General features: G+C 37.4%; 1 long non-coding RNA gene across 2 annotated transcripts in view; it reads left to right on the top strand.

Moving 5' to 3' along the window:
- The window catches only part of LOC139125843 (uncharacterized), a 38518-nt gene extending 19608 nt beyond the window's left edge, over window positions 1-18910 (top strand). For both annotated transcript variants that reach the window (XR_011550378.1, XR_011550377.1), the window contains 2 exons: window positions 17900-18004; window positions 18477-18910. This is a non-coding gene — a long non-coding RNA (uncharacterized lncRNA). The remainder of the gene's footprint in view (window positions 1-17899; window positions 18005-18476) is intronic.
- The last annotated feature ends 575 nt before the right edge of the window (window positions 18911-19485 follow it).

A 19485-nucleotide genomic window follows, 5' to 3' on the forward strand; every position in this document is an offset into this window, starting at 1 on the left:
ACATTTCAGAAGTGCCGATGTGGCTATATGTAGTCTAGCAATTTACGCCCACGAATAGCGGACCATTGCCGAATAAAGTCGACATTTGTTTCTCTCAAATGCGAAAGAGAAGAACGAGTCTCAAACGCGGAAGAGAAAGTCGACGCTTGAGAGCTTTGGTTTTCTGCGTAAGAGTAGGGCCTTGTCTGATGGGTTTGGTAGGTTTTTGATCAAAAGTAAAGCGACCAAACGTTACTGAGTCTCATTTTTTTTTATGTAAAACTGTGAAAGAGGCTCCCCACCTAACTATCCAACTATCTTGTGAATTTTGCGTACGGTCTCTCGCTGCTGCCTCAGCTGAACTCGGCTACATACTCGGGTATGTAAATTTGGTTTTATCCCCAAGTAAATCGTCTTGTGCAGAGTTCATAGTTTGTATACATATTCATAGTGTATATCTGCATTCTGATTGGAAGTTTGAATGCTTTCTGACCTTGCCAACGAAAACGACGCAGTGTTTAATGCTGGCGTGCAGCACTGAGTAGGGGCAAATGCGGAAGTAACTTGTCTACGAGTATTTTGCTCTAGCGACTGTTTATTTGAAGATACCAGGCTATCATTCTTCACAATGATACTTGTTTTGCTATTTACTTCCTTGGTAGGAAGTATTAGTGAATTTATGTCATGAAACCCGTTTTTATACCATTTGTGCACGGCAACATCGCCGAGGGAAGTGTACGCCGTACAGCATGTACTGTGTGGGTTTCACACTGTGTTGGTATACCGTACCGGACTATCGGCTCCATGCGTGAATACGTGATGACATACCTATTAGACATATGAATTTATTAAGCTTAGAAGCAGTCATTTTTCAGTCTAATTAAAATTGTTTAAATTCAATGAGAACGCAGTTGAACTTTATGTATATACACATGTGTATCATTTGTTTTAATGATCAGCCACCTTGGTGTTAGTAGTAACATGGATGTACATCCATGGTAGTAATTGTACAGACAACAGTTTGTGAATGACAGAAAATTGATCAGGATATACATCAGTCATCGGAATGTCTCCATCTTCTTTTTCGTCATCTTCATCTGTGTATTCTACTACTTCAACCATGTTTTCTTCAGCAAGATCATATTTTGATATTGATCTCATCAATTTCTTTGATTTCCAATGCTTCTGTGGTTTGCCCTTTGTTGGTTTTGTCAAAAACAATGTCATCAATTAAGCTGTCACTCTGATCTCCAGTATTGGCACAATTTAAACAATTGCATGCACCCTGGGCCACAAGCATTATTTGACTTTGTACATTTGCAAAATTTATTTTTGCACCCAGATTTTTAACATTACACCCTTTGGTATAGAATGCCATCCTTTCCTGTACTTGGGACAAATTTTCTGGTGAATCCCATATGGGTGATAACTTGTTACCATTGACAACATAGCCAGAGTTGTCATATCCACGTAAGACAATCTGGCCCCTTTCTGACTGTGACCATGAATCAGAGATGAAACAAGTTTCTGAGCCAATGGTATTTTAAAGCTGTTGGGTTTGGAATTAGATCCTCCTCCCTCTGAATTCTAACTTGGATGGTATTTCTGATTTTTTTCAAGCCACTGAATATGTAATTCCAATTCAGTGTCAAATGTTTCATCTCATTTCATGGCTTTAAACTGGTCATATGGGCTGTCATGTTGTGATTCAAACTCACTGTGATGTTTTCTGGTAGTAAATAGTTCCAATTAAAAGAAAGAGAGATAGGCCTTTCTCCCAGATGCCCTCTCTGTGTTCTGCAAGAGTGCCTGAGGTCGCGGTGGCAATTCCACCAGAAACAAATTCTGAATATTGGAAAAATTCTTTCTGAAATGCTGCTTTTCCACAGCCAACAAAAATGACAAAAAAGTCACAACCAGATGTGATATAGAGAGTTTGGAGACATTTTGCTCTTATGTCTTGATCAATTTAAGCAAGATCTGGATCATTTGCTAAGGCTTTAATTAATTTATTTAAATGTACATATGACTGATCATCTGCACATGCACTGAGCTGTATAAAGATGTTTCTGTCTGATAGCTCAGATGCCATCAGAGGTAATCCGATGTGGTAAACATCTGTATCTGGCGAGTATATAAGTATGTTCTTTTTTACTGAACAGGGACATGGCGCCATATACGTGTATCAGTTTCTTCATGATTTGAAAAATATGCAGGGTATTCATGAGAAGGGTAATTTCCACTCACAATTATTGCTTTGTCTTTCTTTTGCCCATCAAAACCCCCCTGCAATGACAAACTCCTTGTCAACTCCAAGGTAGGGCTTCAGAAAGTCCTGGAATTTCTTCACACAGAAAATTCACCAATAACCGCTTAGTTTTTCGTCACCAAAAAAAACATCCAATTTTCTTTTGGAAGTACTGTTTGCAGGTCAATTGATTCATATATGCTGTACATTTTTTTTGCTTTACCATCTCTACGCGCTCTTTCCAAGTCTTTAGGACTTGGTAAAGTTTCAAAAAATATAATATTACAAATTGATCGGATCTTCAACGTTCAAAAATTTAGTTGGGGATTTACAACACACGGCAAAATAGATGGACACCAGCAAGGGATGTCAGCAAATTTTTTTATTTGCTTCTGCTTGTGACAAGAACAAGTCTAGATATGGATGTCAGCCTTACCTAAGAATACTTTCAATGATGTGTCAGTCACATTTGACCAGCATGGGTAAAACTAATCTTGTAGACAAAAATCTGGATAATTCTATGCTATAGATAAGTACTTTTAATAAAAGGGAAACCCTGATTTCTCTGCCTACACAATATGCATTTTGATTGTTATGATAATGGTTTAATATACTGTTTAACTCTTACACTGTTTAAACTTAGTAAACCAATCACCAGATAAATGAGTACTGGTATTCTTATTTCCATTTTGGTAGGGGCGGATTGTTCTGGGGAACACCATAGGAAACACTCTATGATTAAATTAATTCATTGTTTGATTTACTGCACAAGTTTGATGAAATTCTCAATTTTCCATGTTGTCAGCACACTTGTAAATGTGGAACAAACCACAAAAAAAAAACAGTTTAAGACTTCACTGGACACAAATAATGACACCACTGCTCAAGTGTCATCAGGCTAGGCTGACAACTGAATCAATACAGAGCATATCATGCTAAAATACAGCAGCTAATACTGAAAAATTCTGAAATCTTATGCTTTATGTAACTCAGAACTGCAAAGTAAACAACAAAACCAACATCTTGTCCACACCATTGTTAAAAATAACAGTGACTGACAGGCAAAAATAACAAAACAGCAAACATGGAATTTTTATCCATTTTCATATTGGCCATTAAAGGGACAAAGTCACTCATTTTTGACCAAATTTTGGTCCTTTTAATTTCTGTTGTATATATGCTTTTCTGCTGCTCACTGAAATAGGCTAAACTGCAATCTCTGGTTGTCACAGCTCAACTCATATGCATGCATGGAAGGTATTTACCAAAAATTTTAACATAGTTAATTTCACATGTTAATGTGTCTTATTAAAGATGAAAATTGAATTGCAATAACCAGAGAGTGAGCATATTTCAGTGAGAATAATCCATCAAAAGAAATTTAAATGGCAAAATAATGTCAAAAATGAGCAACTTTGTCCCTTTAACTTGGAACATATCTAGTACAGATTCTTGTAATTCAAGTGTCAAGCAGCATGACCATTACACTATTGAAGTATTAAAATGGTGGCAATGAATATTTTTTTAAAATTGGTGCATTGACAGACAGTACTGTAAAATGTTGACAAAATAGCTTTGTCCAAAGTATCATAATATTAGCCATTTCTGAACAGGATGTAAGATTACACCACCATGTGAACTCACAAATATTTTCAATGAAAGTGCAGTCCTCTGATGAGTGACGCCGAATCATGTACCAGTATGTTGTACACCATGGAGGCAGACACCAAGCATAGCATTATGTGAAAAAATTTAAAGTCTTTGTACTAGATCATGACTGCTTAACAAGATTGGCAGTCTGCTTGTTTCAAAGCTATTTAAAAGCTTTCTTCTGGGCCTATTTGATATCATACTTGACCCTCTGGACTTGACCTGCAAGCTTGGTACGTACATTGTATTCTGGAAAATGCCAGTAACTTTTACATTATTTTAAGTCAGAGATTCGTCATACAAGTCATTAATTTCACTCAATTATTTTTCTGTCTGTTCTTCCTGACTGTCAAAATTGATTGAGGGTCTAAGTATTGAAAGTACTTAATTTAATGATGATTTTCATAAATATGTTTCACTTACAACTGGACTAAATTGTCACAACTTCCAAGTGTGACTGTGAACATCATTCTGTATATATATACAAATAACTTCAACGCATTCAAGTTTGTTTACAAGTGTCGCGCTGTACCAAGAAGTTCTCTGGACGTACACTGTACATTTTAGCCTATCATTTTCAGGAAATAAAGGTCTGTATGTTTAAATGATTGACTTCTTGGTTTATGAAAAATATATTAAGGATCAAGTTGTGTGTTCGGCGTTATACAGCCTCCTACCACAGGCCGTATATTTGGACTTTATTTCCTCTCCCAGCAGCAGCTTCATCCAGTGTTTGGTGAGTTTTGCAATTTCTGCTTTACCACACTCCTTTAAGTGTGTTGTTGAGCAATAAAGTAAAGTATAACGCTGGTAATTAACGCACAGCCCTGCCAAGCAAAGCTAGGAGCTACCACACTCTTTTGGTAGTACCGTGGTATCATATATTGCCTTACGTAGCTGCAGTTTCGAAGCTGAAGGTTTTGCCTTTTTTCAAATTTAAGCTTTTAGTTTTTAGGATTTGATCAAGTTGACGTCCTACCTAAACACCAGTCCAAATATTGAGGTACAACAGCAATATTGCCCTATGCTAGGAGGATACAGTTGTACCGTATGTGCACCACTGTCGCTACGCGAAGGCTACATGTACTTACCCAGAAGAGCTCTCCCTACTGGGTGCATAGGCCTTTACGTTGCGATTGTGGTTGCACCTGTGTGTGATGAGTATGCCATTGTTGGAGGCAATCAAAGCAGCCAATAGCTGAATACTCTAACCATTCTCCTAGGGCTTAGACTGCTACACCAAGTCAATGGCATATATCATGTAAAGTAGGCAGTAAATATGTGCCCTTTCACTTTGGCTTTGAAGTGCAGATGTGGAATGCTGTGATTCAATAGGCTGTCCAACAATTCATATAATGAATGCCCAAATTGGCTTATAATGGAGTAGAGCACACTTAACTCCACTAAGAATGATTGTAATAAATAATGTTCTTCAAATGTTTTCTTTTATATTAATGCACAATTGTGCCTGCCATTTTTTCTTATGAATTATAATTTAACATTTATCAAAATATTAGTGAAATTCATAATTTTGGAATGTATCACGTTGACCATTGAGGGAATACTGCAGAAACACGATGTGACATATTGATCTCCACAGCAATATAATTTGTTCAATGTACAATATATTGAGCAGTTTAATCTCTACGTGGGGAGGAAATAATGGAAAGTATGTTTTAAAATGTATTCCTGGTACAGATATACAACTACATGTGTGTGCATGACCCCATTATTCACTGAATTTATTATATTTCCAATAGACCTGTGTAGTCAGACCTGTGTAGTCAGAGAACTGAAAATACATGTACATGTGCTCATTGCACTCATATCAAATCCAATTTTACAAAATGTACTATGTGTTCGAGTAGACAATGAAAGTTTTGTTCATGTTGCCCTGTTTGTGGGGAAAGGTCAACAGAAAGGCTATTCCTATTCTCATGCAATATTTTAAGCAAACAATTCAAAGTATCGTAATAGATTGAATGCTATAGTGTGAAATTATGATGTTTTAACATTGAAAATACTTTGTCAATTTTTTGTGCCTCATTTCTTTGCATTTTAAACATATCACAGAAAGCACAGCCTAGATAAGAGAGGATAGACTGATCCTGATTTGACACAGAAGTGGCAAACACTATTTCATGATAATCAAGTCTTCTTTTGTCAATTTTTTGTGCCTCGTTTCTTTGCATTTTAAACATATCACGGAGAGCAGCCTAGATAAGAGAGGATTAGACTGATCCTGATTTGACACAGAAGTGGCAAACACTATTTCATGATCAATCAAGTCTCCATATTCTGAAATGACATTGGGATTTCACCATATTTAACCAAGTTCAATCTGAATAGTGATCAACATGGCTAATTCACTGTATAAATTACCCACATTAAATTTCAACAAATGTCATATATCCTGCCATCAACAACACAAATGAACACTATCCATTCCAAAGATAGTACCCACGTAGTAAAGCCAATATAAACTTGAAAAATGCCACAAGTAGCCATACCAATCAGATGACTGTACCTAAATATTTAATTTTACTAAAATCATTTTTCTAGAATCAAATTATCAATTATCACACCAAAGCTTGCTCTTAATTTCAAACGATAGTATCTCTAAAAACTAAATTCATGTACCTAAAAAGTGACTGATGCAGGGTGGAGCTTGGCCTTAAACTTTAAAGGGAAGTGACTTATGCAAGAGAGGGAACTTTTGTTGATCAACAAAAAGTGGAATGAGAAATAATATTGGTCAAATAGAGGTTCAAGATTGACTACATCAGTAGAACAATGTAAGATATTGTGGTAATATCCAGCAGTGTTTTTGTTAAGGGCGGTACCTATAGGTAAATGTTACCAGGGTTCCCAGTCATTTTACCAGGGTTAGCCTTGGTATATCTGTGCAGTCTTACTAGAGGACAACAGAAATTTATCCAGGGTTCCCATTGTTCCCCAACCTTAGCAAAAACACTGTCCAGTGTTTATTAACAAAACCCACTACATGGTACAATGTGCAGCCAGAATGCCATGAATCATAATATCCTTTTAATATGGTGGGTCAGCTGTGAACAATAGATTGGATTTGCTATAAACTTAATGGCGATAAGAATGGCAACAAGAGAGACAATCCTGTTTAAGATAATGGTGGGGAAGAGATACACAGCGAGTTGGGAATGAGCACTTAATAAAAAGTAAGAGGCAGTGTGTGAGTGATGTCATGTGACCATAATTGCCTACACAAACAATTTTTTTTCTTCTTTTAGTGCACCGACAACAAGCCCAAAAATTTGTGTCCCCCCCTTAGAGGATTCAAAAATTGTGACCCTCCCCCAGGCTCAAAAATTTGTGACCCTCCCCCAAATCCCCCTGGCCCTCCTCCCTGCTAATTTACGTCCAGTCCCTTATGGTATAGATTAAGTAGTCTTTGAATGTTTGATGATGGGATCTTACAGTGTTTTTGTTAAGGCTGGTACCCCAGTAAATGTTACCGGGGTTCCCCAGCCATTTTACCAGGGTTCCTCTTGGTATCAATGCAATCAGATCAGGGGACACAGAATTGCTACCGGGGTTCCCAAATCATTTACCTCTTTTCCCCAACCTTAGCAAAAACACTGTCTTATTGGCGCACACTGAATCAAAACATACCTTCAAGTATTACCATTTCAGCTGTCCAATTCTCAGGCAGTGCCTCACTTATGATGCTGCATGTGTCATATCTTTTTTGTAATACTTAAGTTGTGTTTGATTTTGAGCTTTGATGGTGCATAGACCCATCTGCATCACAGATTGCACGTGGGAGGGGAATAAATTGCACAAAGCCTTCTATGGCACACCAGATTTTATTGAGTGAGCAATTTGCCTTTTTTAAACAGGCGTCAACTATTTTTTTTGTCAGCATCAGCTGTACGTGTTCTCCTTTTTACTACAACCTTCCCTGAAAATGTTTTTAATTTTCTCCTCCTCACAGGAGCTTCTGTACTAGGTTTATGTAAAAGCCTAGTAGAGATGTAGTCTGCTAGAGCTCTTTGACCTACTTCATAAAATGTCATCAAGTCTTCCTGAACAACTTTTCCAAAGATTTTTTTCAGGGGTTGCAGCAAAAACAGAGCTCTCACAGATTTTTAGCTCCGCTGTCAGCGACGCAGAGCTTATCAAATAGGTTGATTTTCCTCGTCGTCGTGTCCATCGTCGTCGTCCGTCGTCGTCGTCCGTCAAAACAATTGCCTTCTCCTCTGAAACTGCAAGTCCAATCGCTTTGAAATTTTATATGCAGTTCACTTGGGGTGACCACACTTAAGTTTGTTCAAATCGTGGTGAAATTTGCATATTTGTATTTCTGGGGCAATTTTTGGTGTTTTTGGTAAAAAAATCTTCTTCTCTGAAACCGCTTGTCCGATTGCTTTGAAATTTGATATGCAGTTTACTTAGGGTAACTTCAGTCAGATTTGTTCAAATTATGGTGAAATTTGCATATTTGTATTTTTAAGGCAATTTTTGTCATTTTTGGTAAAAATATCTTTAAAAATCTTCTTCTTCAAAACTACCAGTCAGATAGCTTTGATATTTGGTACATATGTCCCTAGGGATGATCTATTTCAGATTTGTTCAAATTGTGCAGAAATATGCAAAATTGCATTTTTAAGGCAATTTTTGCCATTTTTGGTCAAAAAATGTATTTCTCAAAAAGTACTGGTCTAATACTTTTGAAATTTGGTATACACTTTTGTATAGATGAACTGAGTAATATATATTGAATTTCTGATGAAATCTGAAATTTTGTATTTTTGGGGCAATTTTTGCAATTTTTGGTCAAAAAATGTGTATTTCCAAAACTATTTATTTGATAGCTTTGAAATTTGGTATACAGGTTCCTACAGATAAACTACATGATATTTATTGAAATTGTGATGAAATCTGCAATTTTGTATTTTTGGGGCAATTTTTGCCATTTTTGGTCAAAAAATGTGTATTTCCAAAAACTACTCATCTGATAGCTTTGCAATTTGGTATACAGGTTTTTACAGATCACCTTAATGATATTTGTTGAAATTATGATGAAATCTGCAATTTTGTAATTTTGGGGCAATTTTTGCCATTTTTGGTCAAAAAATGTGTTTCTCAAAAATTACTGGTCTGATAGCTTTGAAATTTGGCATACAGGTTTCTACAGATGAGTTCAGTAATATATAATGAATTTCTGATGAATCTGTAATTTTGTATTTTGGGGGCAATTTTTGCCATTTTTGGTCAAAACGTGTATTTCCAAAACTACTCATCCGATAGCTTTGAAATTTGGTATACAGGTTTCTATAGATGAACTAAATGATATTTATTAAAAAATAATGATGAAATCTGCAATTTTGATTTTTTGGGGCAATTTTTTTCCGTTTTTGGTCAAAAAATGTGTTTCTCACAAAAGTACTGGTCTAACAGCTTTGAAATTTGGTATACAGGTTTCTATAGATAAAGTTATGAACTAAATTTGATCTCTTGAAATTATGATGAAATCTGCAATTTCATTTTTTGGGGCAATTGTTGCCATTTTTGGTCAGAAAATTTTATTCTCAAAAAACTACTCATCAGATAGCTTTGGTTGACATGTTCTTAGGGATGATCCGATGTGATATATTCAAAGTATGATTAATCTTCAATTGTATATTTTTGCAGCTTATTTTAGCCACTTTTTTCTGGCCTCTGCATTGAGCTATCAAAGATTTCCACCTTCCTCATCAACATGTGTAAAAAATAGTTATTCTCTACATAAACACAGCGGAGCTATATCGGCCGCTAGGTCGCTTGTTTATAATACACTCGGCACAACCCTTCATCAGTCTCCCTCATTCCTTCTGCATTTATCTGTATCTGTACACTTTTGCCACTCTTTTCGGGGGTTATTTCAGAATGCAGATTTTTAAGGCATGAAGCCCTGAAAGGCAAATACTTTGCCATGTTGTCAAGCAATTCAGGAGAGGGCTTATGAACTGCAGTTTTGACACTTAAATTGATAAGTTGTTCATGGGCTTCATCAAGTGCAAGCTCTCTCCAGCTGAAGCCAGTTATGCTTGTTGTAAATCCCCCAGACTGCAGGTGATCTAGGATGCAAGATGGTGCTTGCAGCAAATCATGGAGATGCCTTGGTAGGAGACGAAGATACTAGGTTGACCAATCAAAAGCATGATACAAAGGGGCTAGCTGCTTGATTGATGCCATTCTCAGTTGCCAATTACTGCTACGGAAAGCCATGTAAAGAGAGATATAAGCAAAACAACCTCTGTGCTCAGGGAAACAATATCTCACACAAAAAGATCTCATTCATTTTACTTTGTATCACCTGCAGTCCAGCCAATCTGGCATTAGCCTGATACCATGGATTTAAGGGCAATATTTTCATTGTCAAGGTCACAGAGGTCCTAGTCACTATCAAGCCATTCTGTGTGTAAAAGCAATGAATACAGACCATCCCCTTGTCAAATGATTCGAAAAGGTTCAACATTCTGATACTTTGAGCCAAATGTGTACAATAGCATTTTGTCATGGGTATATATATCTGAACAGGACATTTCAGGGCATAGCATAGACAGAGCAGCTCTGCGTAATCACCAGGTACTGTACTGAGTTTGACCTTTTGTGACCTTTCAAAAAAGTAAAAAAAATCAATGGTCAACAAGATGTTTTGTTCATCGCTTGGCAATATTTTCTCAAAATACGTGTCTCATCACTAGCTGCCAAGCAAGACAGCAGTATAATTTCTTATCACAAGTTCTAGCTATTTCAACACAGCTAGACTTGTAGGATCTTGCTTTAAACTGCCCTGATGGGCTAGTTTTCTGAGTACAGGATGTGCAGCTATTGCAAAACACTAAAACAGTGAAGTGGACTGACATTGGGTTGACCTACATCAATATTTTCAAGACTTGTTATGACAAAACTATCTGGGGTGAAGCAACCGGCAAAGTTTTCCTTGTGGGGTACTCAAAACTGTCCTATTCATGGTATCTCTGGCCTTAGACTTTGAACAAATCATGCCAAAAGAGTTGCGTAGGGTAATTAGGGAGCCGTCATTATTTATGGCCCGGGGGGGGAGGTCGGAGGAATCTGAGATGGGTTCACTCAAAAAATCGTAAGTTACAAGGGTAGGGAAAGACACTAAGGGTTGTCCGATTGCCCAGGGCAAGGAAAGTCACGTTCCGGGCAATTGAACCTCCGATGCCAATTGCCCTACGGGACAAGTGGAAAAAAGTAATTACCTAGAAATCGAATTCACGAGAGCGATTTTTCTAGCGAGGGAACACGGTATCATATTATGTCATTGTGAACATTTCCATAAGATTTTTTCGTAAAATTGCATGAAGAATTGATGAAAAGAATCATATAATCACTTCCAATAAAATGCAATTCAAACAATACCACCGGTTAAATACCGTACGCTGATTTTGCATATGAAAAAGCTGTTCAGCTGGTGGAGCGTACGTTCACCATAGTTCATTGCATTGACTGTGAGTTACGGTGTCTCACAATATGTCGATACGGTAAAAAAAAGAAACACACAGCAGTTTTTGTGCTTTGTATGAGCGTTTATAATAAGGTAAAAATAAAGTGCAGTGGTGAAAAATCACCACAAAATGGGACTTTTACTAAGACGTACTCTTCAATGTTAACTTGTTGAGTGACAGTGGATGGCATCGTGGCAAGACCGCATGCAATGAAAGTCATGAGCAAGCTTAGATGTCAACGGTCAGTCTTTGAATTTTCAATGAACACTGACTTAATTTTCAGGTCAATAAGCCAAAAGTTACTTGTCCGTGGCGACCATTGTAACCTCTCTGTTTTGTGAATTTTCCCATTCTAAAATGACTGTCAAGAAGCAATGGGAGCGAGATTGACATCGACAAATTCAGCTTCCAAAATACATTGAAAAAACACCGACGCCTTAGGTTGCTGGTTTAAATTCTATTTAGTCTCTGTATGAGCATTAAAGACCACCGAGGTTATAAGAAAAACATAGCCTCTAGCCTCTTGAAGAAGGACAGACTCTTTTCTAATAATTTTAGCGCAATAAAAAGTGACATTTTGTTCAGGGCTATATCAGTGATATCAGTTTGTATTTTTGATACTGGAGGCAATGTCTTCAATGACTTGCTAAAGGTCATTATAAGTCTTGAGAGATTGCACTTGATGTTTTTTTTCATTTTTTCAACAATATGGTAAAGTTGCATGTAACATTTTCCACACAGTTGACTTTTTCCATCAAAACTAAAATTCATGTAGTCACCATGATCATGGGAGAAGCCATTGATTAAGTCAACATTTGACGGAAACCGCACATTCGATGTAATGCGCTTTCTACAATCTGGCATGCTGCAGTATTTTCAGTTTTTTTTCCATCCATTTATTGTAGTGTTCTGGACAAAGACACACTATGTCAGGAACGGAAGTATCGATATCACTGGAGTAGAGATTAAACTGTGTGAGAAAGAGGTTTTTTGTCATCAACATCAGTGGAGTGTAAACCTGGGCCAGTTAAAGTACAGATTAAACAATAGGCCAAACCCGGAATTCGAATCGACCACGGTACAAACAAAGCCATGTGCGCAAACGCGCACAGACGTACGTGTATTTCTATAATACGCGTTCAGTACACATGTGGGTTTGTTTGTACCGGCATCACGTGATTATTTGGGCGTTCTGAGTATGTAGAATGGCGTATGCATCGCGTCCTTTTTATTCCGGAGTAGAACCATTGGCCTCTGTGACATCAATTATTGGTGCTTTCTCATCATCCCCTCCATCTCTTCCAGAAAATTCTTTATCTATATAAAGCTAGGCGACACGCATTGCAGAAACAATACTGTTCATTCATGCCCCTAGATTTTAACCAGCTCGGACATATTCCTCTGGTTTTCCCACAACATGGTACCATCTGTTTGTTTTTTTTTATCCCACATTTACCACATGGACCACACTTATTCCTTATCTGGATGAGTTTTTGCTTTATGTGACCTCACATCTCCAAGTCCAGAGATATTGATCAAAAGCACTTTCTTGTGCAATGTGTGTGACTTGAAACAGCAATACAATGGCTGGTCTTCTGAGAATAACTTAAACTATGGTAGTCTCCTGTAAACCGAGACTGTGGGCCACCTCTTTCTGAAATATCACATGAAAGCGATGATTTTAAAGGAAGAATAAATTCTTTGCCTTCTAGCACAACAGTTACATGGTGCTTTTCAAATTTGTGGCATCTTTTTAGCACATACTGGCCAAGTCTGGACAACCGTATTTCAATATCAGAGAGCAGGCCAATGTTACTTTTACTTTCCATGACATAACTGCATCAATCCTTTTTCAACAGTATCATTTCTTTGACAATGAATGTGTTTTTTGTGCACTGAGCATCCTGTTTCAAACTTAAAACCCCTCGACTATGGAGTTTCTGACAATGTGAAACAGCTTTTGAAATCTTGACCCAGGCTCTGTGTACACTGTTTAGATTTCCCCAGGCTCTGTGTACACTGTTTAGATGTTTTTTCAGGGACAAAGAATATTCACATGGTTCAACCTTTGTGCTGTTGCATATTGCAGTCTTTGAGTCACAAAATTGGCAAAAAATTTAATATGCCACTTTTGCGATTGGCCTGTAATATTATTAAGTTGCCCTCCATTTAAGAAGACTTGCTGCCGCAAGTTTTACTTCTGTCAGGGGCAACCTTCCATGCTCTGTGGCATATGGCATACCGTAGTTTATGCAACTTCTCAATAAAGCATCCTTACTTGCACTGCTTGATATGGCTAAGGATCCAAACACTCTCCTTTTTTCAACAAAATAGATTTCTTTCAAACATTTAATTCTTATTTTTCAAAACTATGACAAATGATTTCAAAGTACGTGAATTTCTTGTGGCCAAACGTTACCATAAACTCAAACTGTTAGTAAACATAGATACAGGTACAAAATACCGGTGAATATTGTAAGCCATGTGCCATTGCCAGAACGGGCTGTGGTAGGTTATCAGCCACAGTATATCTGCAACAAAATGTAAAGACACATGTATTTCGGTAACTGGATCATACTTAAACAAACAAAACCATCATTATATATATTCTTGATCACAAATTTTGCTCAAAAAATAAAAGATTACAACAACTGGGATACTGAAAATACGCAATGATATGTGATACCAACGCGTCTCAAGCTGTTTGCGTGTGCATGGCCACCATATTTATTGGATTTAACGGTATTCAACACCGAACAGACCTCATTTCAAAGGCGTGTTAAATTCATATTTGTCCGTTTTGAACACCAAAACTTTGCAGAAAATCATAGTCATGAGATTCAAATCCGACCAAACCTGGTTGCAAATTAAATTAAATGTCTTGCCAACGCAAGCGACGCAGTGCTGTATAAGGCGAGGTCAACATGTCTACAAAAATCGTATCTGGTGATTTCTACAAAAGATTTGCCCTGATTGTTGAAAAAATTTACATAGGTCACGACTGGAGGCAATATAAATGGCAAGGATATGGAAAATTTCCATAAATACTAACCTTTTGCAGTGTTTTTTTTTGCCGATTTTTCTAGCCGTGAAACATGGTGTAACGGTCATCGAAACTAAAGAGAGGGCGCCCTTCATTTGAAGGAAATCCCTTATTATGCATGAAATGAAGGACCCAACTTCGAGAGTGCGGAAACGTTGGATCAAACCATTTCGCCAATATGTCAACTGGGGTTGAAGGTCATTGACCGTAAATATCACATAAATATGAATTACTAGGTAATTTAAACGGCTAGATGGTTCATATTTGGTAGGTTATAGCACCTTATGATGAACTGTCATACACCTCATCAATTATGCTGGGGTCAAAGGTCATTACCCTTAATATCACATAAATGTGAATAATTAAATAACTAAAAGGACTAAATGGTTCATATACCGGTATGGCAGGTTAAGGCACCTAATGGCACACTATCATATACCTCATTAATTAGTCCCCACAAACGAACTCCAGGGACTTATAGATTGAGTTCCGTCTGTAAGTCCGCGCACATGCATGCCTTCCCCTGTTCACGCAGATATCTCAGACAAGGCTTGGTCAATTTCTTTCAAACTTTGCACAAGTATAGCACCAGACTCCATACAGATGTACGTTGATTTAATAGTTTCACAATATGACCCAAGATGGCCACCTAGCAGCTAGTTTTTTTACAAGTTTTTCATGTCTTGAGCCGTAACCAAGACATGTGTCAACTGATGTCTTTCAAATTTGGTGCAAGGACATTAACCTATGTCGTACATATGCTTGTAGATTTTTCTTCTGATACAATCCAATATGGCCGCCCAGTGGCCATTTCATTACAATTTTTTCATGTCTTGAGCCATAACCCAGTGTGTCTCAACTGATATCTTTCAAAATTGGTACAGGGACATGGACCTATGTCATACATATGCATCTCTATTTTGTTAAAATACAATCCAATATGCCCTCCAGGCAGCCATTTTGTTACGATTTTTTCATGTTTCCAGCCGTAACCCACAGCGTAACCCAAACATGTCTCAACTGATTTCTTTTGAAGTTGGTACAACGACATAGACCTATGTTATACATGTTCATGTTGATATTTATTGTGATACGACCCAATAGAGTTACCAGGCAGCCATTTTGTTATGATTTTTTCATGTCAGAACCCTTTTCCTGCCAAGTCCATATTTCACCATCAGGTCAAGATGGTTAAAATTAATGAAACACAACATATGGCGTATTTTAACATAATACTGTACATCAATTGAAAGCTGTTGAAAACATCAATACTATAAACTTTATTTTTTTACTAAAGATGCTATAACAGACCAAGCCAAGTGTGTGAAAATACTTCATGTTTTTGGCTCAATACCGCTTTTTACTGACTTGGCTGATGGGGAAGTAATATTTAGTCTTAATACTGTCTGGCAGGAAAAGGGTTAAGCCATAACTCAGACATGCCTCAACTGATTTCTTCCAATATGGTACAAGGACATAAACCTTTGTAATACATGTACCTCTCAATTTTGTTGTCATATGATGCAATTGATAGCTGCCAGCTGGCCATTTGTTATGATTTGTTTATGCCTTTAGCCATAACTCAATACGTCTCAACTGATTTCTTTCAAAATTGGTACAAGGATATTAACCTGTGTCATACATTTTTATGATACAATCCAATCACACTTATTTATTGATGCCTCGACATGAAAACAATCACTGGATTCACAGTACAATAGCCGGCTATTGAACCACTCTTTTTGGGAGTGGAGATTTAGCCGACTGGTTCTGTCTCAGGCCTCTCAGCTAGGCGACTGATGCCGTATGTTGTGGGTTCGCATCCGATTGAAAACTATCCGTATTTTCTATCCTGGGTCGGTAACACTGCTGGTGGACAGAATTGTCCCCGAGGTTATTGTTCGCCCAGTTAAAGCGATGAAATTTGTTTTCTTAGCTTCGATAAAGTGTGTATGTGCGATGTATGATAGTGAGCATGCGAGCGTGAGTGCTTCACGAACTCTACAACGTGTTTTGAAAGGTCTCAGTCAGAAAAATGTAACAACTTAGCCGGCTATTGAACCACTCTTTTTTGGGAGTGGAGATTTAGCCGACTGGTTCTGTCTCAGGCCTCTCAGCTAGGCGACTGATGCCGTATGTTGTGGGTTCGCATCCGATTGAAAACTATCCGTATTTTCTATCCTGGGTCGGTAACACTGCTGGTGGACAGAATTGTCCCCGAGGTTATTGTTCGCCCAGTTAAAGCGATGAAATTTGTTTCTTGGCTTCGATAAAGTGTGTATGTGCGATGTATGATAGTGAGCATGCGAGCGTGAGTGCTTCACGAACTCTACAACGTGTTGAAAGGTCTCAGTCAGAAAAATGTACAACTTAGCCGGCTATTGAACCACTCTTTTTTTGGGAGTGGAGATTTAGCCGACTGGTTCTGTCTCAGGCCTCTCAGCTAGGCGACTGATGCCGTATGTTGTGGGTTCGCATCCGATTGAAAACTATCCGTATATTATACAGACTTCATTTGAATGCTCTATGAAGACTGATGTCACAATTCTGAATGGGGACTATGTCATTGACAATGACTTCAACAATAACAATGGTGATTACTACAGAATGGGTGTGTTGATAAATTACATCAAGCAATTGTTTGCAGAATACAACGAGGGCCACTGTTATAATACACACAAAACTGAGACAATACACCTTGAAAGTTTTTCAAGAGTTACTGGGGCCTTTAATCTTCTTGACACAGATCAGGTCTGAAAAATTATCATTCCAGATTTGATGGCATTTGTAAATGAGAACAACGAAACTAATATATTGACACAACATATGTTGACTTGTAAAAAACTGGGTATGTTGGAATTCACTATGGAGAGCAAGAAAATGGCATTGCCACACACACCCACAAAAACTGAAAAATACCAAGCAATTAAAGGTAGTGGCCTGCCTGTTAACTTGATAAAAAAAATAAGTGCTGCCCTGTGCTCTACTTTGTGAGGACTAGGTGCCATCTGCTTCCAATGGTAACAGAATTCACGTATTTTAACTTCAGTGCCTTCAAAAATAACAGTGTAATTGATTCTAGCACTTATAAATTGCTTTGATTGATTGATTGGTTGATTGATAGATTGATTGATTGATTGACATATCAATTGACAGCTAAATACTTCCATAAAATACAGGGATATACAGAATCTGTGGCAGTCATATAATTGGAAATTAATTTGTGACAGCATGATTTATCTCTCTCACATATTTATGATTACTGTCGGAAAGATGGCAATAAGAAATTAAGATTTCATCTTGAATATCCTTTGTATACGGCTAGTTTTCAATCGGGTCCGAACCCACAACATACGGCATCAGTCACCTAGCAGAGAGGCCACAGAGAGAGCCGCTCGCTAGTGCAAATTATCTGCAAAAAGCAAGTTCAGTATTATGTGTTGCATGGTCTTACATGATGGTGCTCTTTCCTATGATTATTAGTTGCGAGTGAGAATATGCAAAGGAACACTATCCACCCAGGGAGTCATATGGAGTCCTCTGCAGAAAAGAACAAGAAGCAATGTGAACATGATGAAACTTCTGAAGGTCAGTGATAGTCAATGATATACTGACATATATGTACCTGTAACCAGTAAACATCTATTGGATGACTTGCCATGAAGGTGACATCACAAATCTGTTCCTTGAGCATGTAACAGTAGATCAACAGAACATCATGTGCATAGCATAGAGTTTAATATTATTTGATTGTCTTCCTTGTGTAATACCTAGGGGGAAAATAGCTTTCCACATGAACCTGTGACCCCACAACTGTTAAATCAGCTAAAGACAAACAGATACTGGTGTGCAGCATATTGAGCTGCCTTGTGGGGTTTGTTTGTATTTATGTAGGGATTGCGTTAACCCCAAATTTTGCTTTGCAGACTCCCTATTTCGCACTAGGACCCCTACAACTTTTTAGTGAGGAAGGGTCCCATTTCTTCAGAGAAATACAGATATTTGAATTTTGTTAAGGCCTGATTTTATGAACCATTTTCTCTATATTTCCTCACTATAGTTCGAAAAAAGCCTGTTGGCCAGTAAGTACCGTGAACTGAAGCAGAAGGAGCCGCCATTGACAGCTATTTCATGTCTCACATCAGAGATAATTAAACAGTCACAAAGGCCGAAGCTGAACAGTATGCTTAGCAAATGAGAAAGTTCTCAGCAACAGAAATTTGAAATTGCTGCAACGGCATGTAAAAAGCAGAGCAATAGCATATGAGAGGAAAGCAAAGAAAAAATTGTAGAAGACGTATAATGATAGCTGTTTTGCTTTCAGATTGTTAGATTACCTTGACACTGAGTTTCTGTATGTAAAATGTTTTTCAGAGTTAATATTGTGGAGTTACCCCATGAGGTTAACCACATGGTAAATTCCTAGCTCCGTTGCTTTCGGTGTGTTCGAAGACAAACGAGACATTTTTCTGATATAAAAAGTGAAGATATGGTACCATATATATTTTTTATTTTTTTCTTTTCGAAATTAGCCTTTTTGGAGTTTCCTCATGAAGGTTCTTTTTGGCCTTATCAAGAACCCAACAAAATTTGGAATTTGACATGCATGACTCTCATAAGGTAACTCCAAAAGTGTAACTTTGAAAAAAAAATATATTAAATACCATATTCTTCACTTCTTTTCTTTCAAAAATATGCAAATGGTTGTTTTAAGCACATCAAAACAAACAGTGTTAGGAATTTATCATCTGATGAATATCTTACAGCAACTCCAAAATTTTAACTTTGAAAAAAATGTCAACATGAAGCACCATTAGTCTTAAACTTGTTATCTTCCAAATATTCCCAACAGTTTCTCTTTGAACACAGCAAAACCAACAAAGTTAGAAATTTTATATGTGATGAACCTAATGAGGTAATGAAAAAACTGTAACTTTGAAAAAAAAGTATCTGAAGTGCCATACTCTTCACTTGTTATCTTTCAATAATGTCCAAACAGGTTGTCTTTGAACACAGCAAAACCAATAGAGTTGGGAATGATAGAATCTCACACCCCCAAGGACCTTGGA

The sequence above is a fragment of the Ptychodera flava genome (genome assembly GCF_041260155.1).
Source record: "Ptychodera flava strain L36383 chromosome 3 unlocalized genomic scaffold, AS_Pfla_20210202 Scaffold_26__1_contigs__length_13983176_pilon, whole genome shotgun sequence".
Taxonomy (NCBI): Eukaryota; Metazoa; Hemichordata; class Enteropneusta; family Ptychoderidae; genus Ptychodera; species Ptychodera flava.